This window comes from Lutjanus erythropterus, chromosome 13 (genome assembly GCF_056507025.1).
Source record: "Lutjanus erythropterus isolate fLutEry1 chromosome 13, fLutEry1.hap2, whole genome shotgun sequence".
NCBI classification, from domain to species: Eukaryota; Metazoa; Chordata; class Actinopteri; order Lutjaniformes; family Lutjanidae; genus Lutjanus; species Lutjanus erythropterus.
Genome location: NC_139329.1, coordinates 35,804,746 through 35,830,517, shown reverse-complemented (window position 1 = coordinate 35,830,517; position 25,772 = coordinate 35,804,746). Strand labels below are relative to the sequence as shown.

The 25,772-nt window shown below is 38.9% G+C and overlaps 1 protein-coding gene across 1 annotated transcript in view; it reads left to right on the top strand.

Moving 5' to 3' along the window:
• lingo1a (leucine rich repeat and Ig domain containing 1a) overlaps positions 1-25,772 on the top strand; it is a 177,262-nt gene that overhangs the window by 85,367 nt on the left and 66,123 nt on the right. The window contains exon 2 of the mRNA XM_084734747.1: positions 4,591-4,736. The gene's annotated coding sequence lies outside the window, so the exon portion shown is untranslated. The remainder of the gene's footprint in view (positions 1-4,590; positions 4,737-25,772) is intronic.

Below are 25,772 nucleotides of genomic sequence, written 5' to 3'. Positions count from 1 at the left end.
TCTGTGTGTGTGAGGGGTTACCAGTTCATACTCCACACAGGCATTAGAGGTTCTTGAATGTTGCCAAAAGCAGCTCATACATAAATTTTAACCATCCTAATTACAGTTGGGGTATGCAGTTTATCTTTAGTGTCACTGGGCAAAAGTTCCATAATGACCTTGATGCATGATGTGATTCAAGTGGTCTGAGAGGAAACTAGACTTCTGCTCCTCCTCTTGGCTTTGCTTTCAGGCTTAAGAAAATTTAGCCTGTCCATAGGAGACTGTGGCCAACGACAGGGTGGTAACACTGGCGCCTGAATAACAGGGACAACAAGAATTTCAGGGGTTCTGGACATGTGGTCATTTCACTATATGTCTCATGAGCACATCTTGGCAGTGCAGGGCTGCAAAACTCTGCAGCTTACTCAATTTCACCTTCACCAGCTCTCACACCGCTGTCAATTTTGTTGCACAGTGTAAACCAAATTCATAACTGCGATGCTAGAACTGCCCCTGGAGGTGAGCAGCTCTACTAGCAATCTGAAAAATCAAATCATTGAATCACTGTCATTTATCTGAGCTCTTCTTTGGTTAATATCTCAACTTAGCTGCCAAGCTGTCAGAAGATGAACTGCCTTTTTATCATCAGGTTATATGTGGGAAAGCACCTCAGATATACAGTAATCAATCAGAAATATATGAGAATAATATATTGTTATAATTCTGAAATTGGGATCCACTGTCTTTGAACAACGTGTCTCCTTCATTTACGTTTCATGCAGTGTTGCTGTTTGTAAATGCTGCAACCGACCCAATTCTCCTGAGGGTCCCATTTTTCAATGCCCCCTCCTGAATCCACATTTGGGCAACAAAGTAACTCCATAAATTTACTAGAATGCAGGAAAACAGTCTTTGAAATGAACCATTTCCTGATGGAAGATCCCCAGATACTGGTTTGGTCTCCTGATTTTGGCCATGACGTCTGCAAATATGCCGATCAACCACACCTCATTCTTTCACTGGCCTGTTAACGCTGTGTCAAATCTGGATGCTCCCCAACTTCAAAACTCATTTTGGCACCACAGATTTGTAAAATAGTTGAGTCTCAGTATTAAAACATTAGTATTTGATGACCTGGGAATGAGACCAACCAACAATATTTCTCTAGAATTGCTTGCTGCAACTTCAATAAAAAATGGCTGTATTATGCTTTATAAATCTACAACAGGGATCCAGTAATATTCAATTGATAATACATTTCCACATTTATATGATACCAATCAGTCAAAATGTTAGCTGCGATAAATGCCAAATATTTATATTGTTCATCTGTGCAAATCTCATGTATTTAGAGTTCATAATTTGCAGCTGTATGTTTGCAGCCGCTGCCAAACTATGTCGCCAATAATGTGACATTTAAGCTGTAACACAGATGCTAGTAAATAATCTGAAACCAAATATCATACCATGAAATTATTTGTTTTGCCAGTAATGAGGCAGATGAGATGTAGAACATCTTGCAGAGGAAGAACAAGGTGTCTCTATCACTGCCAACAACTCTGCAGACAAATTACTCCGGCACAGATGCTCCAACACTTTGCTTTGGATCCAAGGTCTTACTTTTCCCAGCCAGGAAATCAAAGGGAAGTTCATCCCTTCGGATTTAAATGCATCAGCGAGTTCTGTGTGTACGTATCAAATGTGGAAGATCAAATGTTTGCCAGGCCATTTGGTGGCCGTTGCCTTTTTGCGCTGTTTGCTGATAACTGGAGCTCAGCTGGTATAATGATATTATGGGAATTTGTGATTGTGAAAGTCATGACAAATGGTCTCAGCTTCTGAGTTTTTGGGTGTAAATGTGTAATTCTTTCTTTATCACTGACCAAACTTTTCATGAGGCGGTTCAAGTAGCCGCTGGTGTAAAATGCTGTAATACAAAATCAATTATTGGAAATGTGAATATTAATAATTTCACCAGAGGCTCTTTTGTTATTTATTTTCTCTAATGAAGGAACAAATTAACAGTGGCATCCGCAACCCCTGAACACTCGAGATCTCTCTGGCATTTCCAAAGTCTGATCGTCTCTCACCCACAGAGAGGGAAATGGAGCATGTGGTTATTACTGGCAGCAAGACGAGATGTGAAATGAAAAAGCAAAGCTGAAATACTGTTGTACTCTTATGCAAAAAGCTTCTTAAAGTTGCTGCACATGTAAATATGGTCTTACAATGAATGATAGGTCACATCTATAATAGTAAATGTCAATTTTTGTTTAAACCTCTTATTTTTTTAATTTTGCCTCATCTTTAGGAATGAGGACATACTTGCAGGAAAACTATGAACTTGTATTCAAGTTGATTGTTTAAACCAGGAATTACCTAAACCACAGTAAACTGTTCAGGTTGACATAAGTCAGTATCATAATACCTTTGTATTTGAAATACAGACACAGTTAGCGACTAGGTGGTGTAAACAGTGGAGCATTCAGCTGCTAATGTGCCCAATATTTCCCTCAGGAGTTGGTGGAGACAAAAACGGAGCTAAATCTAGTGAATATTTGACTTTTATTTATCAGATGTCCAGAAAGGTCGTACCTGCTGGATGTGTAAATAACTAATTGTCTGCTGACAAGGTCGCTTGAAAGTGATAATATGTCAGTGCTGTATTTACAGCTTGTTTTTGCTGCATCCAAGCTGACAGAAAATCAGTTCAGTGTTTCAAGAAAAGTTTCATTGCATACATACAGTATTTCAAATTAAAGGCATAATATGCAAAAAAAAAAGTGCATGCACTAGAAGTGTGTGGTAGTGGCTGTATCTACAGAGACCCTGCCCTCTGCCTGTGTTTTTCATTATTTTGCCGTGTTCAGGACATTTTAGCAACCTATAACATCCATATTAGACGTCCTGAGAATGACACTAGACAATAAACTATCTTTTGGATGCATTTATGAACTGCTCAGAAAAAAAACTTACTGATTCTACCTTTAAGATATTGCATATAAGTGTAATTTGCAAACATGAAAATCACATCGACACAGAGTTCTACAGCATGAGACAGGTCAAGACACTGAGGAAGTGAGTGGGCAGTAGTTGGTGTCCTCAATTACAATACTACCACTTAATGGTAAAGTTAATGAGGTCTTTCAGTAAGAACACCCACTGAAAGATGTCAAGTCAGAGTCAATTCGAGTGCAAGTTTATTTCAGCCCAGTATCACAAACTATTTCTCATGGGGCTGTACAGAAAATCAAACAATAACTAGCAGAGTGCACTCAGTGGACCTCAGATCCCCTCCAGGCAACAGATGGGAAAGCACCTACTGCAGTGCCACCACAACTGCCACATGCAACCAGTAGAGATTTGTAAGGATCCGCCAACATTAACATGACCCCCACATACCGAGTTGAAACAAGATTTCAAACTAAAGCAGTTTTTTTTTTTTATCACTGTTGTCCCATAGTGACCAGTTAAGAAGAGTGAACTGTTAATGGTTGTATAAAACAGCAGTCAAAAAACTGAATTACTGCTTTGCAGTTGTATGTCTCTGCCAACCAGCCAAGCTGCAGTTTACAACCAAGACTCTGAAGGAATTGAATGTGGAACTTACCACTATAATGATCTGTAACTTTGAATGGATTTAATAAAAGGTACTAAGTGTTCTTTTTTTGGCAAAATGTCTTCACTTGGAGACTGTTTTTACAGAGGGGTACAAGAAGCTGACCTTTGACTTTTTGGATATAAAATATAATCACCTCATCATTTTATCCTAGTAGACGTTTGTGTATAATTTTGTCATAATAAACGTATGAAATATTGAGGCTTGGCCAAAATGCGTTTAGTGGAATCATCATGACTTTGACCTTTGACCACCAAAATCTAGACAGTAAATCTTTGAATCCAAGCGGCCATTTGTACCAAGTATGAAGAAATTCCCTCAACCCGTTCTTGAGATATCGTGTTAACGAGAATGGGACCAACATGAGGTCACAGCGACCGTGATGTTCAACCTTTGACCACCAAAATTTGATCAGTTCATCTTTGAGTCCAATGAGTTTTTCAAGAAGGTCTTTGAGCAAACAGTCATGAATGTGCACAAAAACAATGAGGCTAATCGGTCCGGTAGTATTCCAGATTAGCTGTGGACAAACTGAAGGTCTGGTGATCACTCACTCAGAATCAATTACACGATAAAAACCTTAACGAATATAAGAATATAAAATGTGTGATAAACTATTTATATAAAACATGAACAAAATGTTATATATGTCTTTGAAAATGCTTCTGTCTTTCTGGAACATAATTAATTAGCAACTTAATCAAGTAAATGTTGTCCTTTAATTCAACAGAGGAAATGAAGACTACATGCACTCACACAATATGATGATGCCTCATTAAAATGTGTCTTTTTATAGAGCAAAATGATTTATTGCTGTTGTTTGAATAAAGAGTTTCTGTATATGCTGTTATAATTTACTTCTTCAGACATTTCATTTGCACATTGAAAACTCAGGAATAGATGTTAAGACAAATCCTTAAAGTTAATTACCTGACTGTCTGATTTATTAGCTCAGGAGTAAGGTTTCTGCTGTTGCTTGGTTCTTGCAGGTGGCTGAGAATTGAAGAGGGAATGCTGTGAGGGTATGTGGATTAAAGGGAGACGTTACCCACCTCACACCTCCAGCCTCCCGCCTTCTGCACAGTAAGCAGGCTCCAGCAGCTCTTTGGAATCAGCAGGCCAGCAATTACAGCCTGTGAGTATTATTGCACTGCCCGAATTATGAGACGTTCCTGCTGATCAGCACGCGGCGCACAGAATTTGAGTTTAGTGGGGAAAATCCAACATCATTTCTAACTTCAGCGAGCTGTAATGCTCTGGATTCCTTGTCTGACACATTTTTTTAGAGCGGCGAACAATTAGCAAACTTAAGGAAAGTATAAGAAAACAACATGACACCGTCTCACATGCAACACCGTGCGGATGCCTTCAACAGGGGCTTAACAAAGCCGACTCATCTCACAGCGGTCAGAGCAAACTGTTTAAATGCTGAAACATCTGATCTCCTGCTCTTATCTGAGTTAATTAGTGTCAATCAACATTACTGCGCTATACATGTCAACCCAAGCATCCTTCAGAATGCAGGGGCTTCCGAAGAGACTGTCAAGCAGGTGGCCGCACACTGAACTCTGTGTTGCGATGAGAAGTGTAATTGCTGCAAAGACTGTGTTCAGAGGCAGAGTTTTTTTTTCTAGTGTAGGAAGTGCTGCATTTACAAATTTATATATACACAGCGGTTTTAAGTCTTGAGCGTGGCTAGAATTAGCGGGAATCAAAATCACCAAAGTTAATCCACTATTGCAAAATGAGTACTTTAACTTTAATTAAATTTTCCTAATAATACATACTTTTACACAGGACTTTCACGTTGTGGTATTTGTACTTCAACTTTAGTAAAGGATCTGACTATGTCTGCCATCACATTTCTCATGCTTCAAGTCATTGTGGACAGTTTTAAACCAACATCTTCCCCTAACTTCAACAAAGTGCTCTGAGTGCAAAAACATAACCACAGAAAGTTTTGTAATGTTCTAATTGAATGTTTTAATTGAATTAAATGCACAAGCAGATGCCGCAAGATATTGCAAGAGCAGAAAGTGAAACAGAAACATGCGAAATCCGTTAAGTACTGATCAACACTTTTGCAGCTTGTCAGACGCACTAATTAACAAAGTTCTGTCATTATGTTGATGCAAAATGTAATCCAAGCGACACTACAGTTCCTTCACAAGAAATTTGCTGTTGCATTTCTGAGAGACAAGATTGATTTTACCTTAATGTTCAACCACTGTACTTGCTGTTGGATGTGTGTTTTAGCAAAAGCTTCCAGAGTGTTTTAATTTATCTCTGTGAGCCACTGCATTTATTAAAGTGCCTTTTATTTGGCATAGAAATTAAATCTAAATTGTGCGCTGAACATGACATAAATTAACTTATTTTCGCTGTGATTAAGTTGCTTTTCAAGTTGCCTTGCCTAATCAACAGCAGAACATTTTATTTATGGTCGGTCAATAAGAAAATCATCCCCAGCAATGCAATCCTCTGGTCTCCGAGGTAATGCAATTTGATAAGCATTAGACCAGTAACACTTTCTGACAACACACAAATGAATTATTAATCAGCAATGAAGTGATTTTTACACCCACTTGTATACAGACTATCTGTGCTGGCTACAACTAAGGGAGATTGAAATTTTACCACGTGATCGAGGTTTATATCAGCGATAAAAATATCTTTTTGCAACCTGATCCAGTAAAGCACGTTTGAGCACCAGTGGATAAACAGCCTTCCAGAGTTCAATTGGTATGATTACCATTATTCATGTCTGATTATAGCGATAGTATGTAATTCCTTGATTGCACTGCATAAAAAAGGTTAAACTGTTGACCTCTATAATGTGCTTATAACCCCTGCAGAGCAGCTGTAGCATTATCATCATTATCATCAATCAACTCAGTTCAGTTCAATTCACTATTTCAGACATGTGGCACATATAAGAAGAAAGATTACAGTTTAAGATATGAGATGAAAGGAGCAATATGTAGTAATTACACATGCAAAAATGTGCACAGCAGTCCAAATCGTGAGTTGGAGCCATAGACTGTATGTTAAATAGGTTGAAATCCTATTAAATCTTCAATCTATGGTTGAAGTGAGTTGTTTCCCCCCCGTCCTCTCCTCCTCAGACTCTGAGGGAAGCTCTGCAGGCTGCAGTAGCGTGCAACATCATAAATTGACAATAACAAGCGTCGTCGAGTCCTACGCTGTAAGTTGATCAGCTGTTTATCGCTCTCCGTTATCTCTCAATGTGAAGTTAAGCGTGTTACCTTGAAAATAAAAGCCCGCTGCTCTGGAAATGCACACTTTGACCTTTGATTTAAGCGGCTGCTTGTCTTGCTGCCTGCCAGACTCCATTAACATTTTGTTCAGTCTTACTGTCATACACATCTACTCCTTCTACAAGATTATTAATGATTTTTTAAAAAGACACTAACTCATTCAGCAAACATTCGGTGTTAATTTAAACTCTGACTGACACGAAAAGGGCAAACAAAAACAGTTATTCAAGCCTGGAATAAAGATTTCTGCAACTGCAGCACTGATGCCAGAGAAGCAAGTATTTCAATTCAACGTTTCCTTGACCTCTGATGACATAACATGGCCATTTTCATAATTTATCAGAGTAAATATGTTACAGATTTCTTCTTTAAGAGCAACAGGCCGAAATGCAGCTGAGTTGAATCATCATTTCATATGTCTCTTTGGAACTGCGTTGACAATTAAGCCCCAGCAATCAATTTTCATGGGACTTCACTTTTCCTCATTTACCCTGCTTTTACCAAGCTGTTGTTTAATCACACCTCTTCTGATGACTCCTCCTCATATTAACACAGCTTTCCCTAACTCGTTTCTATTGATTCTTTTTGCTGCTGATTGCCAGGATATTGACTGAAACTTTTTTTCATGACAGGCTTATCCTATCTTAGGTTTGACTGTGTAAAAGCTGAAATAGAAGGAAAAGCTAAGAAGAAAAAAAATGAATGAGATCTATAAGGTTAGTGTACCTCAGTAATATGTCCAGTGGACTGTAGCCATCTCCCGCCGGAAAACCAGACATCTCTGCTTTTCAAGGGAGCAGCATTACAGGAAGTGCCATCACTTCAGCTCCTCTGTGTCAATTGCTCCAAAATGGCCAATTTCCTGTCTAGGATGTGTGTTTTCACATTTTTATCATCCCTTGCCGTAGTTATCTAGTTGCACTAAGGGCCATCAGTCATCGATGCTGCGTTGAGAGGAAGCCGATGTGCAGTAAAACTGACGGACGGCCTTCCGCATGACTGAAGATGTATGAGACGTGCAGGCGAGCTTGTGGGGCTTCTTTTTTTTTTTATTGTATTTTCAGCGCTGCCATAAGGTGCCAACAGGGAAAATAGCCATGCTTACCATGCCTCTGACTGAATAGAGCATTCTGGATGTGGTGTCTCAATCTTTGGAGGATAAAGTGAGTGACAAGCTGTTTTTTTTGTTGTTGTTTTTATGAGGGTTATTGGTATGGAAACAGAACTGTGATATTACAGCGAATAAACAGATAAAAACATTTATTTTGAGAACATGAAAAAATTATGCACAGATTTGAATTTATTAATCGCATTAATCACATATATAAATTCAGCAGACGATTTTGTTGAAAATGACAAGGAAATACAAATGAGGTGCAAAAAATGATTTTAAATTTGTTTTGAAGGAGTGTCGTCAGGTCAACACCACTGAAATTCAAATGTATCTGGTAAATCTGCATGTTTGACTCATACTACAATCTGATCCGCTCGATATGTATGAGAGAAACTCTCTGTAATATCAAGTATTTTTGTGTCGCTCTGTACTCTTGTTTTGGTCATAATTTAACATTTAAAGCTGCCTCCTGCAGTCCAACTAGACTGGCTTAGGTTCTTCAAAACATTTCATGAAACAAAAAAGGAACATTTTCAGGAATATTAGCTTTCTTTCATTACTTGAACATTAAAGCGCCGCCCATGAGATGACAATCAGTGGCCTCAAGCCAATTTGAGTTTGAGAACCCCGATTTAAGAGCACACTATGCAGGTTTCTGACGTTTTTTGGCCAGTCTAGCCTCCGACCATTAACAGGTCGTGACTCTATTAAAACATAGCGACCAACGGTTCCATCGCCGTCTCCATCTCTCAGCTGCTCTCTGTCTGTGAGAGCTGCAGAGAGAGGAACACACATGCGTACACCCAGGGGATCGCTTCAGCTGCATTCACAAAATCTGGCGTTGTGCAGAGCTGTTGGCATGTTTATTTGTGCTTTAGAACATCACACAATCACAAAATAATGTTTTAATTCTCTGATTCACTGCTTTGTTCTTGCCAGTGCTGCTCCCTCACTTCATTCACTCTCTATCTGTCTTGACCACTGCTGTTCTTTCTCTCTCTCTCTCATGCATTGACTCAGGGAGGTTGAGCCAACTTACATATTAATAACATGTTAACAAACAGCAATACTAGGTCGCACTTTATTTTAGTATTAGCACTAATAACACACAACAAGCTTTCCTTTGTATGGAATGAGACAAAAACTAGAAATAATATATTCTTTATTAGACAGGATTAGAACTTTTTATTGGACCCTTATTTTACTATATTAAAGGATAATTAGGGACATATTACAACATAACTGTATTAAAATCATTAAAATGCCCTATTAAAATAGGTCTGTGCAGTCTTACACAAAACATTCCTGTACCTCTATAACTTTGGCCTTATAAGTGTACTGTAAAATAAAGTGCAACCAAATATTTTTAAGTAGAGTGTCACTGGTGCATCTACATCTCACCAGACCGTTCTGTTCTGCATCTGTGACGGTCATTTGGAAGCTTCCTTTTCCTGGATTATCGAATCCATTTAAAAATCACTATAAACGCCTCGGAGCACCGGGAGCTCACACTTCTCAAACTTACATTATCACCTTGTTTTTTAATCATCATAATTTGACACATAGTCAAACAAGCCATCTAGTGTGTGAACAATTAGCTTATATTTTATGAATTATAAAAAAAAAAAAAAGCCAAACACTCATCACCTAATATTTGATATCAACTTCTGCAGGCCGGAGCTCAACAGTTGTCAGTTTCATTGTTCTCCATCAGGGTAAAACATATCAAAAGTCTTGTACTGTGCCTTAAGAGCGCAGATTATATATTCTGCTGCACAGAATAACTGCCATGTACAGCATCAGAAAATGATTCATCATTTGCATAAGAACAATGAAGGGACACCTCTCAGTGAGCTCTAATGAGAAATGTTCTTGTTCGATGGCTTGCACTCCATCTTGCATACAAAACCCCCACAACTTGACCTTTGATTTCTGAACATTCTCCACTACGTGAAACTGCATCCATGTCGACAAGACAGGGGAGGACTGTAAAATAAAACGTACAGAGATGCACCGAACTGACATTTAGTTAATGGCTGCGAGTCAAAGTGGCTTAATTTGTTTTTGAGCTGAGAAAGCATCCCTGATTTCGCCGGCTTATTTTGTGAAATAACTGTGTGAGAATCTTAAAGCGGAGCTAAAAGTCCACATTCAGGCTTTCAAACATCGTGTTGGTAAAATTAGCCTCGGCTTCATCTCGTTTTTCATCTCCGCGGCTGCTTTTCAAACGTGCTGCCCCGTCAAATGCAGGATTTATCTGTACACATCATTAGACACCCTGACTGTTTTTGATTGATCTGGAATTCATGAATTTCTCCTCAAAGAACTGTTGAGTGAGGCATCCTGTTTATGGCACCTGCAACATAATTGCTTTCTTATGCTTTAGGGCAGTGCTTCCTTCTTTGTCCAATTAGAGACGATTTCCCTCCAGTTGGACCCCTCGGATTTCAATACAAGTTGTCAAAAGTAGATAATTATATTCTGATTCCACCAAAGGATATCTTTACACCAACTGTTTAAAATCAAATAAGCTGCACTGGAATCTTCATTGGTATTTTAGGAGAATCCATGTAAGCTCTGCAGGAGCTCTCAGAACAAAATACCTTACAAGATATAGCTGCCTGGACTGACATTCAGAGGCGATTTGACGAATAACAATTTTGACAGCAATACTTACTTTGACAAGGAAACAAAGACAGAGGAAGGACTGTTGTATCGTTTAATCCGACACCGTTTCCATCACGCCATCTAATCAGAAATGCTCAATAGTTAAAGCTAAAGATTAAAGGAAAATGCAACAACAAAACATTCGTCACCATTAAAAACACAGCTTGTGGTGATCTACCTTGCATCCTATTGGCTTATTATGTTGTTTGGTGGTGTATTTTTAGCCTTAACGTTGTGTCAGTGGACTGTATTTCCTGTGTGACTGTGATAGTTTGATAACACAAACTTCTTTTCATCTGTATCTGCATCACCCAGTCAACGTCAGTCCCTTTTTTCTAATCTTCTTTCCTGCCTCACCATTTTGCCCTGATATCTAGTAAACTGCAAGTAGGAAAAACAAAATGGCCCTTCATAGACCATAATGCAATGCAGAAATAAGATGGTCTGACTAAGCTGTTCTTTACAGTTTCTCTCTAAACCTGCATGTGTGTACTGATATTGAATGAAACATTCATATTTCTTTACTGACAAGAAAAAATACCACTGACACATCATGACACAGGCCCTGGTTTCATGGAGGTAAACCGGCAGTAACAGCAGATAACAGCCAGTGGTCAATATTTTGGGGCATCTGGTGCAGCCAGCTGATATCTAGATAACAAAAAATGTATATCTAGGTGAAACTCACAAACCATAAATAGGTCATTATTTACAGCCCAATTAGCAACTTCAGACTAGAGAACAGGGCTACAGGTTAATCTCTTTAGACAGGTATGAATTCAGATACATTTCTTTAAAAAACACATTTTGGCCAGGGTATTCATCTCTTTTCTTCTTCACATGGGTTGTTTATCTGCATGCAACCACTCAAACATGATTGGTCTGCAAGACTCAGGCAAACGGAAACCAGAACGCTTTCAATACCAAAATCTTGCAGCTTACTTACAGCTTCAACATTGATGTGCAGGTGGATGTTCACAGATTTTATGCTGAAGGAAAAGGAGGGGGTGTAGAGAAGTATTTGTTTGTCTGAAGGCTGACGGATCAGATCAGGATCATTTAACAGATAAAGTTCTGTTAACTCTTGATGAGATTCACGACATTGTTTGAGACGACTCATTGTTTTAATTAACCCCACGTTTTCGTTCTTCTTACTGCAGGCGTTGCACATCCCACCACCATTTCTTCTTCTTTTTTTTTTTCCAGATGGCATATGCCTCCAACCCATACTGCTGAGAAATTAGGAATTCATCCAACATCACATATACAGAGGATTTCATCCTTCTAAATCACTGAAAGGTCCACATCTGATGAAAGATCTGAGGTCCAGAACAACCAAATGAATTAAACATTTTATCAACTCACGTTCAAGACAGTCAGGATAGTTAAAAATACATTAGAGAAAAGGCGATTTAGGAGCTGATGGTAAATTCTTTGGTATAAAGTTGATGTGTGAACTTGGCAGCAGTGTCTCCAGCGGTTAATGTTGCCATGACAATGTCAACATCAGGGGAATAAGTCACATTAAAACCACATTCATCTGTGAACAGGATCTCTGTGAATGATCTCCTGTTACAGTGTTTATTGTTAAACGTATAGAAAATTGATTTAAAAGTATAAAATGTTCATAATGTATATAACAACAGATTATGGACTGGGCCTGGACTGACTTTCTGTTTGGTCTGCATCTGGACCTTGGCCCAGACTTTGAGAAGCCTTGGTACAAACAAACAAATAAAAACAAATAAATAAAAGTAACACAAACAAAACAGGATTAAAAATTAAGCCGAGCATTTTCCGTTAAGCAATGGCTTAATGTCTATTTTTTTTAACACCCAAATCAGGATTTTATGTGTCGTTATTGCCATTCATTTTCAGTTGCAAAATGCTGTATATATTGTGATTTTTCCAGCTTTACAAAGTCGTGACATCTGCAACAACACAGCCTCACAGAACGAGAGCAAACATCCTGTTGGTTTCCCCACCTTCGTACAGTACAGTCAACACGCCTCAGGATACGCACTTCCACATTCAGCACATCTCCATGCTCGCTGAATACTTTTATGACCCAGAACATGTAATATTTTTCCCCTGCTGAACTTAAAGGGCATGAAATAGCATACATTTTCAACATTAATTTTGAGACATTGTGTAATTAGCCCCTGGCTGCAGTTTGCTGTGTACTACCGTGTTTTTATGGTCGAATAGCTTCTGCCACTGGCATAAACTGGAAGTTATGACTTTTCAAAGCTTTACAAGACAATGTTTTATTGCAGGAAACTCCAAGTAAAAGTAAGTAATAAGTTAAATCCCACTGGTGGTGGCCAGTGTGGTCAGCGGCTGCCTCTCTGCAGCAGAGTTTTGTTTTTGTCTATTACTACATTATAATTTCCAAAGAAAGTTCCCTCCTTAAGTCATGTGCTTTACCACATATGTCGCTCTTCCCTCCTACTCACCACTTGTGCACGGTTGAGTATTCAGCTGACTTGATAGATTGAGGAGGCGTGTTTGTTTGCTTGTTTTGTCATAAAGTGCCGCTCTCCAGCGGTTGGGTTATTTAAAAATGTTCCAAACACACAATATGTAAGCGTGTTACAAAAAAGTGCCGCATCCCTGACCTTTAACATGCAAAAGAAAACTCGACAAACCTAACCTCAGTAACAAATAAAAATCTTTCATTCATGACCTTGCCTGAGGCATTAAATATGCCAGGGCCGCCACTGTTTATTCCTGTTCCAGTATTCTAGCTGCAGAGCCTCAGTGTCATGTAAGCTTTCATTGAATGCATACGAGTTATCAAGGGCTTTTACTGTCCTTATCTTCCTGCTTGGGTTGTTGAGGGGAATATTAACATCTTGTAACAGACAGGAGGCAACAGGTTTGAAAGAAACTGTGTTCTTAAGATTCAGAAACACGAAATGCAACATGTAGAACTCTAAACGGCCAGAAACCAAAATCCCTACTGCACGTTTAATTCAAGGTGTGTCCTCGTAAACTCCACAACCGCCCCTCAAGGAATTCATTAGTTTTCAAGTGTGATATTTTTTAAAATAACATCCATTACATTTAGATAAGCTGCTCAAACAGCTCAACAATGTGTGAAAGGGTAATCAAAGCGGCTGTGTGTTCGTGTTTAGCCTCAGTGTAAAGTGCGCTTCAGTGATTATGAGATGTTCCAAAGCTTGTTCACGCTGTGCACTAATGGTCTAACAAGGAACCGCCATAACACCGCTGCCATGGAATGCTATGCTGTGGACTGAGGTGAGGGATCAGTGTGAGCATCTGTGTTCAACTCCAGTTACCCAAGTTCACATGCAACATGTAAACTTCTCTACTGTGAACATCATCCCAACCATCATCCCTTTCTTTGCAGAATGACCTTAAAGGGACAGTTCACACCAAAATCAAAAATATATATTTTTTCCCCCATGGCCTGTGGTGCTATTTATCCATCTAGATTTCTTTTGGTGTGACTTGCAGAGGTCTGGAGATATCAACTGTAGAGATGTCTGGCTTCTCTCCAGTATAATGAGACTAAATGGCACTTGGCTTGTGGTGCTCTAAGCATAACTTTTTTTTTTTTTAATAATTCAAAACTAGTGCCTCTTTCCAAAAATTATGACCCTGTTCCTCAAGACCACAGACCTCATTATGAGAAAGAAGCCCCAGTGGATTCCAGTTCTGGTAGACTTCATTGCAGAAATAAAGTCATTCCTACATGAAACTGGTCCTTGGATTATCTTGAGTAATCATCCCATTATACTGGAGACAAGGCAGACTTGTCTGCAGCTAATATCCAAAACTTGACAACTCACACCAAAAAAGTCAAGATGGATAAATAGCACTACAGGCCAGGGGAAAATATGCATGTTGCTATAAACACAGCTCTTATTTAAAGCCAACAGAGCTTCAAAAGTCTAAAAGATTTTATGTTGTTGTTGTTGACAACTTATGTTAACTATATGTTCAATCCAAATGCCATCCTGCTATCCAGAGCACATCTAAAGATCAGTCATTCTTGGCATAAATGGCAGCACAGATAAACAAGAAAAAAAAAACTCTTCATTACTTTATGGGGAGGTCACATTGCCCAGGAGTTTAGCTTGACTTTTGGAAAGTATTTGCTTCTCACAAAACTGAATATCAGTAAGTTTCTTTGCCTTTGAGCTCGACCTACTTTTGACACGAAAAGAAAATGATAAGGGAAAAATCACCCCCTTGCACAGTTATTTCCCCTTTCTGTCAATAGCCAGAGATTGCAGTTCAAAAGTAGCCTTGTTTTGCGTTTTTGCAATAAAGCTGAGGCAAAATAGGCCCAGATCTCTTGGAGCAAAATGTGTGTTTGTGGAAGATTTCCTCTAATCCTTGCTGCTAAGCGCAAAACAAGAATCCAAGGTCAGCTTTCCAAAGGATGCAGGGGCCATATTTCTATCATGTAAAAGGATTTACGGGGTTCAGCTTTGCGGTACATAAGTGCTCTACTACCATTGTCTCACGGCAGACAAACCAGCTGTACATACTGGCATGAACACACACACAAAGTCTAACTTAGCACACAAAGCAGAGGCATAATGTTTGAAAGGTACCGCAGCGGGATCGCCTTGAAATGTATGTTTTTGTATAGCTCCTTAGTGCTGGCAGGAGTGCACTAACCATTCAGGCACACATGCTTAAGATTAAAGGAAAAATCTACATTTTTTTGTCCTTTTATCGTGGCTGAAAGACAAATAAGTGTTATATCAGAGCAGCGCAGAAAATTGAGGCTTCTGAGGCTGAAATGTAAATGAATAAGTAACCGACTGGGCTCTAACGCCGATAAAGAGAAAGCTGACTAAGATTCCTGGAATGCACAAGTGCCTGTCCTGCATTGTACATGTATAAACATGTTTGCCGTTGGTTTTTCCCGCAAAGCCGTTGCCATGGAAACAGGCGGTGTGCTCATGTATACAGGGGTGTTTGCGAATGGAATATGAAGATACACAAATGCCCGTCTCTAATAAGAGCATAACAGGGATTTGAAGTATTATCTGTATGAATGTCAGCGCACTCATTGACACTCAGCGGGAGCAGAAATGCAAATACATCATGTTTTCCTGAAATTTGTAGTTTAGGAGTGTTTTGTGTGGTGTGTTTGTTACACATACCTCATTATTGGGAGTGATATTAAAATGTCCCTGGAAATTAATCTCTGTTGCTTATGATGTGTGTTTTAATGGTCCTCTAAATGGATATTCAATAGTCATTAATCTTAAAATATGAAATGGCTTTTGTAATTATTTCTATGAGGATGTTGCTCAGGAGAACTGACAGTAGGACATCAATGTGTTTGCTGAATTAATGAACAATCACAGTGGGCAGTGGGATGCCTGTTTTTTCTTTCTTTCTTTTTTTTTTTTTTTTCTTAGAGAGCAGAAAAGTTGCGTTTAATTCATTAAATATAAACCTAGTCCATCGGATGTTTGGGAAAGTGTTGTATCTAAGGTTTGAATTATACACCAGCTTTCAGGGGAGCCTATTTTCCAGTGTGCATCAATAATAAACATGTCACACGCATGTGCACACATGGAGGTGCACAGCAGTGTAGTCAGTTACAGGGTTATTGTGAAAAAAGTTGTGCAGTTAACACTAGAGATAGTTAATACTGTGCATAACATTTCACATACTTCATAGAAGGTATGACAAAAACAACACGAGGCAACTATTTTAAAATCAAACAATAGGCCTAATCAGAGCAAATAAAGTAAAATAAAAGAGTTTCAAAAATCACAAAATCATCAGGGAGACTTAGGAAATAAGAATATTTGTGAAACATGTTTTAGCAAAAACTACAGAGAAATAAAGAGATATAAAACTGGATGATAATAACTTTTTTTCTATGGTTGTATCTTTAAAAACCTCAACTCCTCCTCCATACTCCTGGGATCAAGTGCCAAAAGTCTACAAAAAGGAGGAACTACATATTGTTTGGGTATTAAAAATGACAGTGCAAAAACACATAATGAAGGGTTGGAAAAAAATCTGACCCTCTCAAAGTAAAGAAGTGGCTGGAAACAGTAGATGACGTATGGAAAAGGTAAACTACAAAGTTAATGAGAATGAAAGTTGTTTGGAAAAAAAGGGCTTTCTTTAACTTAAGTGATTAAATATGAATGAAATATTAGATGGATTATGCTGTTTTGGAGAAAACTGGAGTAGCAGCATCTCTATTGTATAATGAAATATTGAAGCCTAAACTTGCTGTTTTTTATTATCATTATTATTATTAATGTATTTATTTTACTATTGAACTATGTGTATAACACGGAAGTATAGATGTATGGCTCTAAATACATCATATATGTGGATATGTATGGGCATACACCCTACGATTAACAACATCTCAGTGGTTTATTTTGTACTTATTTATATATTTATTCATTATTATAATTATCATTGTTACTGTTCAGGTAATCACTGTAGTTTGTTTATGGGTGAAGGATAACACAAAGCAAAAATGTAAAAAAAAAAAACAACAAATGGTGAAGTATGTACTGACACAATAAAGTATAAAACAGAAAAGTTGAGCTGTCAGATAGTTGAAGTCCTCCAGTAGCAGCTTGTTGGATTTATGTTCAGAGTTTGCAAACAGATTTTGGGCTCATGGGTGAGCAGCAACTTCCTCTTGTTAAGGTTTAGTCTTATCTCCTGTGCGCCGTTGTGGCGAGATTCTGCTTTTAAAATGATTGCAAAGCATCGGAGCATGAAGGTCATCGCCCCACATATTAGTGGGCGCACTACGCTGTACCGAAGATTATACTACTCAACTTCATCCAAGGCTGCCCGTTATGGTTTAGAGCCGATTCTACATCAAATATTGATGCCTTTAACAGATGAGAAATGGCTTATGGTGGACGGAGCGCAGCAGACAGAGCAGATGCAGTTTACAGAGAAAACACAGATGTACAGACTGATGCACAATTATGACGCGTGCCGACAACAAAGAGAAACGAAAAGCCAAAATGATGGAAACTGGGAAGAACAGAATTCAGAGGTCTGCAGTAGAGCCATATATAGCCATGTCTCCTGATAAAAACTGATTTTCCATCCTGTGTTATGAACATTGAACACATCATGGTTCTGTTCAGTCATCTTGATAAGAGCTTTTTATTCCATTGAGATTTGTTGATAAGCCCTTCTTGACGTGCCGTTTCAGTTATGTTCATTTTGTTTTTGACATTTGGCTGATATTCTTATCAGGCTTGATTTACAATAATTGAGCCAGTTGGATTTTAGTATCTCTTTCAAGGTTGAGGACACTTCCTTGGGAACGGCTGTCGATGGACACATGGGCCGTTGTCAGTTTGATCTAGCTTATTATCCCTTGCTTATAGGTCGGTATCTCTGCTTTCTAGGTCACCACGCTGTCCGTGCTTGTGCTGTCTGTCATGATCATGATTATACCTTCTGTATCAGACCATTTTAATCTTTGAATAGACCACTCGCATTGAAATACTGCAATTTTCTCAGAAAACCTTATATGTATTTAAAGGTAAGCCAAGGCAGAAAGAAATGCCTTTTTCAGCGTTCACTCTTCTTACCAGTTGCTTTACTGTTTATGTTGGCGGTTTCATTCCTTAGAGCATAAAAGAACCTGAGCTATCAGTGAGGAATGCAGCCCAGTCGACACAGGAAGCTGTTGATTTGTTGTTCGGCCAGTTTTTATAGGAGGAAGACAGAACAGAAGAGGAAACTTCTTTCCATCAGTACCCACCTTGCCTCCACTAACTGCATCATTTTCTATTACACAGCAGCGCGCCGTTCTATTTCCGTAACCTGATTAATGCGCCCCCACACCTCACCACCACCTCTGCACGCACACAAAAACGTAATCATTTCTGCCTTGTCTCTGGTACGACCTCGCTGCATTCTGCAAAATGTGTGCTTTGTCTCTCCAGCCTGTTTTGGAAAGACACCTCGAAACCTATGACGCACTTCATGTGGCATTTGTATTGGTGTTTGGCGTGATGGACCTTCCTTTTTTGCTGGGCTCATTCAACTAAATTGCACTATTCCCCTTGACTCCACTATACATGCCTTTACTTCCTGCCATGTTACAAATAAGGATGGCAGTTTTATATCTCCTTCCTGTGTCCTATCTAGTTGATGTCTCAAAAAAAACGTATAACTGTATCCAATTTTATTGTAATCGACGCTCATGCTGCAAAAGAGCATGGGTGTAAATGGCTTCTGGCAGACCATGTTGATGCTGTTGCTGTGAGTTTGTAACCTGTGTTTAAAACCTAACAAAATAACAAAATGAAAGACTCGCTTACAGCACTGTTTCCCTTGTAGGTCAGTTTATAGAAAGCAAATACTTCCTGTGGTGTACCCCCCGTGATTTTTTATATCATTGTCACAGAGTTGACATCAGGGCTGTCACGATATCAGATTTTTACTACACATTTAAGGATCGGGTGGCTCAGTTGGTAGAGTGTGCGCCCCATGTGCTCAGGCTGGGGGGTTCTCTGCGGCATCTGTGGGTTCAGCTTCCACCTGCAAAACACAATTTCCCCTCGGGGATTAATAAAGTATGCCTTCTTCTACTTCTCTGCTTCCCCTCTTCCAGTCCTCACTATAGCTGTCCTGTCAAATAAAGGCCTCAACTATATAGAGAGAAAGGGAAAAAAGAAAGAAAGAACTGTACAAAAGCCTTTAAAAAGTGGTATATTGCAACACCCTTACTTGACAAATAATTTTCTTTCTACTTACTTTGTGAACACTGAAAAATCAGCTAGTCTTTTCATACCTAACATACAACACAAAAAAATAAAATCCCTACTTTTCCAGTTTTTCATCTGTAGAGCAATTTTTATTGTAAAATATCTTCATACTTACTTTTCCTGTATTTCAGCCATGCAAATACTGTATCTGCCTATCCATTTCTTATTTTGAGACTAATTTTACACTTTCACATCCTGAAGTGGAAAAGGGAGACTTGCAGAGAAGGAGCTCACACATTCACATAAAAAGAGAGGTCTGCCTAAATGCCCATGCATCAATAAATCTACAAAAAGTGCTATTCGCCAGCCGATACTGCTTTGCAAATTGAAATGTATCAGGTACCACTCCAGCCCGCCCCATATGCTACTTGTTTATCATTTAACCTTATCGCATGCTGTGCACATGTGTGTTACTTTGCACCATGAATGTTATGTTATGGCTTAATCTCTATATTCCCTGATGGGGAGGTTGTTGCAGTTGCGTTTGCTCGGGCCATATGGCTTTCTGAATGGGATTTGGAGCTATTATACCAAGGTCATCAATACGTGACACACTATGTAGGAAATGTTTCTGCCTGAAATATCATTGTCAGTGCTTGATCACAATCTAGACATGATGTTAAATCAATAAAAAATGACACTTTCTTCACTAAAAGTGTGTTATTGCTGAAAATAGCTTCACTCGGCTGGTCATTTCCAGTGTGACTAACCTAACAGGGTCAACTGTTATGCACATTTCTTCTGAAAGTGTTACTTATTCTGAGGGGACATACATGCTGTCACATTTGTGTGAGTATTGGGATCTGGTCTGCTCTGTTTTGCTAGGTTACCCTGGCATAAGGAATGAGGAGGAACACATATATCTGCACGGCTTTGAAGTGAATAAACAATGCAGAAAATGAAATAACCTGAGCATTCGTACAGAACCTGATTACCTGTGACTTTTTCAGCTGCGACAGATGAATAATCCATTTAATGTTACTTGCAACTAGGAGGTTGGAATTATGGATTACCCCAGCTAATTATTATTAATTTTAATTCCATCCACTGTGCTTCAATACATATAAAATTATCATCTATACTGAAAATCTTTTTCACTGTTCGTCGTTGGCACCAGCACACCAGTTTTGGCTGAAGTCTAATATGCTTACTGATGGAAATGTTCTGTACATCACAGTTGAGAATATCATACAGTCTGCTGATCCACTGAAAATGCTTTGAAAGTTATAATCTCATGACATATTTGTGAGGCCCTGTATGTTTCATTCCTATCAGTTCTGGATTCATAATGTTTTTCTTGCATGATGATCAAAGCTGATGCCAGAAAATCTTGTCACATACACTGAGCGAGAGCTGAACCATTTCTCTCTGTGTGTCTCACTCACTTACATACACAGAGAAAGACAAACTAATAAGAGCCAATATTCAGCCCAGCAAGCTATGCTTATTGCCTCTTCTAGCAGCGGCCCATTTTCTCAAAGCACGGCAGACGGGTGGGAATAAAAACGACAATGACCACAGAGGTATTCCTCCTCAAGGTCAAGAGTGGATATACAAACGGGAAACAGAAGTCAAGAAATTACTTTTTCATCCCCAGTGGCAAATGCAAATCTCATAAAAAAAATATGTTTTGATTCGTCACATATTTCTTTTACTTTCTGTATACGAAAAGCGCACCTTTGGGGATGAACAACAAATAGTTTCTGGAGGCTGCAGATTCCAAGGAAAGACAGACAATAAAGGACATTAACCAAAACTTAAATTAAATAGTAAACCTGCTTCTTATTCTATTAGGTTTTATTCAGAGTTAAAAACACTGTTTTAAAAAAACTGTTTTAAAAGAGAAATCTGTTATATATTAACAACTTTATTTTTATTGCACTTTTCATACAGAGTGCTGCGCAAACACTACAGCTACAGAAATTTCTAGTCTATTGTTTGCCTGTTTCATGTTAATTAGAGTTTGAATTAATGCTGAATGTTCACCAAAAGAATAAGTGTTTATCAGTCGTAACAAATCATTAATAGTCTTTAGGAGGAGTAGATGTTAGTACAGTTAAATTGAGAAATATGTTAATGGAGTTTGGCAGGCAGTGAGACAGGCAATCACTGAACTCCAACTTCAGAGTGTGTGTGTGTAGGTCTCTCCACAACAACACACACACAGGTCGGTTCTTTGAAAGGGGCGTTTATTGCTTGGGTACGTCTCTGCTGCATCCTCGCCTTCATGCCATCACACCTATGAGAACTATACTCATAAATAAACACAGTACGAAATATTTAAATGAGTTACGAGGCAAATGACATGAAAATGAAAGCAAACACAAAAATGACGCTCAGAGCCGACATCAAACAAAAGAACATTTTACAAATTAAATGAATAACATGTTGGCCGCTTGTTGGAAAAAGAGGTTTAAAGTCCAGAAAAATCCTTATACGTTTCTTAAGGTCCCTTAACTGTCTTCTTGCTCTTCAGACGTGAACTTAACCTCATGAGATGTTGCATTGTATACAGTCCCACAGTGAACCACAGAGAACACTGGTTCTGGACAAGAAACGTACAATGTAAACAATGAACTGGAGCATATGTGCTTACAACATTTTTAGTAAATGATATTATTTTTACCTCTTACACATCAGATTTTAATACATCAATTTCGATCTTACATCAAATTATTTATTTACAAATTCCTCACTTTTGTGAATTATTTATCGGTGTATCGTGAGCACATGATTTATGTAACAGCACTTACAGTGGATTTTCAGAGAAGTGGGCTTTTGTTTTTAGGATAACGGGCTTGGATTTATATTGCCCTCCTGCAGTGTTCCTGCAGCCTACCTGAGCTTCCTCAAGTCTGGTGAGGAGAGAAACAACTTGCTTCAACTGTAGTCTGTACATTAAATAGGATTTCAACGTACTTAATATACCATTTATGGCTCCAACTTGCTACTTGGACTGTAGTACTCATTTGTGGATGTGCAATGGTTACATATTGCTCCTTTAATGTAAAACTTAGTGTACGGGCTGCCTTAAAATTCTAAGTTTAAACTCTCAAACAATGCATGCTGGAATGACTGCTGGTTTTGTTTCTTTAGAAACATAATTTAATGATCTGATTGAACTCTTTACTGTGCATTCACTCAAGACATCATTTCAAGTCAAAAGACTTCAAGTTAAAAGTAAACACTAGGAATTTTTAAGTTTAATGAACTTAAATAAAACGTATATTTACATCGACTTAATGAGAAAAGATTAGCAGATTCCACTTAATTCCTGTGTAATCTTTTTACAGTCAATAGTTGACAACTTGATTGTATCTTAAGTAACATAATTTGCTCCAAATTACTGGTTGGAGCTTTACTCAGGTGAAGCTGGACATCCTTTGTACTTTTCCACCCTGGAGAGCGGTGGACTGAGCCAGTGCAATGGTAAGACAGTAAGCAGACCATAATTGATACCACCAATTATTCTGTCTCTGCTGGCAACAAAGCGTGGCAAGTTCCAGTGAGCAGCACATTGGTTTAATGAGACTAGGTGTCTCAGCACTGGTTTCAGTGAGTTTGATGAGGACGACCAACAGAGAGAATCCTGCAGTTGCCTTCGATGTTACAAGACACAGATCACAGGACGAATCCATTAGACCCACAGTCAGTAACTTGCAGTGTGGGAACATGTGTGGGCTCCCAGCACTCTTATCAAGTTGACATCATCTGAGGCACCTGCATGCAGAAGATTTATATGCTCTCTGTGAGGTTTAGGAGTGTTTAATAGCACATGTAATGTTAAATTCTTCATCAGGGCTGCTTTAATGTTGAAGTGAGCCTTCATTCTCTTTGCTCCTTTTCACTGGGAAACCAATCTGGAAATACAGCCTCACTGAAACCATGCATGAACCAGCTGTTTGACAAATAACCTGCCGTGGTACCAAGTGGCAGTAACTAATGTGTCGCATCTGAGGAAAACAGCATTGATTGTGAAAGAGTCATTTACTTCCTATTGAGAAGCGATTTGTTGGCTGTTGTTTCTGCAGGACGTGAAGGATGGTTTCTCGATATTGCAGGTGCAGGTCAGTGGGCGGGAGCATGCTGTAGATGATGTGTGCCACATCAAAGTTCAAGCCAAAGGTGCTTTAATGATCTGGAAAGGAGGATCATTGAAAAAGAGTGAAGGGCAATGAATCATTTGCAAAAAAGAGATGCATCAAGGTGATCGTGCACCAGAACCCTCGGAGCGCGGCTTCTAATCTTATTCTCTACCCATGATTACTTGCAGCTCTGAGCATATCACGGGAGGAAGGTGAAAGCAATGTTAGATAATGGAACTATCATGGGAATTACATTAGAACCCTTGAGACTTCAAAAAGGGTTCCTTACAAAAGCAATTATGCAGACTGTTTGTCTCGAAGCTCTTTCATGCCACAACATTGTGTCAATAGCCTTAAAAGTGAAGTGCTAAGTAGGACTCAAGGGGACGTGCAAAATGTCATTGCAAGGTCCCATTTAGGCTTTCCTGTAGTGCAAAGGCTACTTCACAAAGGTGGTGGAAAGCACCGAACATGCTAGAAAGCAGAGATTAATTACAGGGCCACATTTAAGATTGACGCGGCCGTTAAAAGCTTCAGTAGACGCACAGTGTGGAGCCACAGTACTGTGGAATAAACATCTGCATTACACAATGGGACAACTTCAAGATGAACGACATAGTTCAGCCTTTTAAAAGCTGCAAAATTCCAACTCAGATTTCACCGACAAGTACCACGGAGCATTTATGATGATTATTATATTACTAATTCCATTAAGCACAACTATTTTTGATGCCCACCTATCAAGATCAGAGTTACCACTGCAAATGTTAATAATCCCACTTCTGCTGTATTCTATTTATAACTGCACATTGTTCAGTGTGTACACTGTAATAACAAACTACTTCAAACTGAATAGCGCACTGTCCCTCACTCACGTCCCCCATTTCAGTGCCATTCAGGCATGTCACGACACCTGAAGTGAGGCATCAGTGATTAGCTAGTAATGCAGTTACAAATAAAGACACAAGGTCTTCTTTTGATTCCAATGCTGCAGTCCTCTCAAACAATTTCTGTTTTAAAAAAAAACAAAAAACCCTGAATTTAGGTCTCTTCAGTGGTAGAAGGTACACACACACAGGGCTGCAGTCTGAAAGCTTGCAATCTGGAATCAATGTTGAAGGCAATTTGAATCATAAATAATATTGATTCTGCAGAATTTGCATACTGATGGTTCATACGTTAAACTAAGGGGCCCCTTGACTGGCTGTGTCCGATGCTGTTTTGCCACATAAATTTAGGCCTCCAACATGTACAAACACAAGCAAACCACTCATCAGCGGAATGGGAAGGGACGGAGGAGATTTACAAAACTTTTGTGTGAGCTAACTATTCGCAAAAGAATGACACTGAAAGTGAATAACTGTGTAGTTAAGAGCTTTCATCAAGCAGTTGGCACTGAGCTCGATCATGCAGAATCTTGCGCCCACTCTCCAAAATTGGGATTACATCCAAAACAAATACAGTTTCATTAACCAAAAACTATAATTGCATTGAGTCCTATCAAGTCCTACACCCTTTTTAATCAATTTCATCAATAAACTTTGCATTAAGCAAAATTATTACACCTTTTTTCTCCAGTTTCACCATATATAACTCAATCAAATCAGACAAAAGTGAACATTTATTGTACAGCAAGAGCAACTAATCAGAATAATAACCTGCACATCCAGTCCCTTGTCTTACTTTGTTAGTTTCCCCCTCTGATCATCCATCCCCTGTCAATTGTTCCAGAAGTAACTCATTTCTCTGTGTTTTTCTCTCTTGACCAAATTCAACTGAAATTGTGTCACCTTCCTCTCATTTGACAGAGTTTCTGTATACTACTGTGTTGTTTTTGTTGGTTTTGTTTTTTGCCTGAAATGTAACTTGACCCGTGTTGAAGTCGACCAAGAAACTAACAGCGTATCAAAGCTTCCTTTGTCCCCAACACAGTCAGGTGGCCTATTTGAATGCTAGCAGCCAGATTTCATTTCTTCCGAGGGATGCAAAAACACAGTGAAAGACTTATTTTTACTGCATTTTGGTGAAGGAATACAATCACACAGCAGTAATAAAGGTGTTTTCAGCTGAAAAACATTATACACCACTGTTAATACAGAGCGACACAGCATGTGTCATTGCACACACTTTGCTGAGCCCACCTTGCCCTATCAATCGTTCAGGAGACCTTTTAATCCTGCTGCTTTCCTGTGGCATTGGCTGTTCTCCAGCTGGGAGCAGCAAGTGTTTATTGGCTTTGGTATCAGTAGGATACTTGTGGTGGCCTGC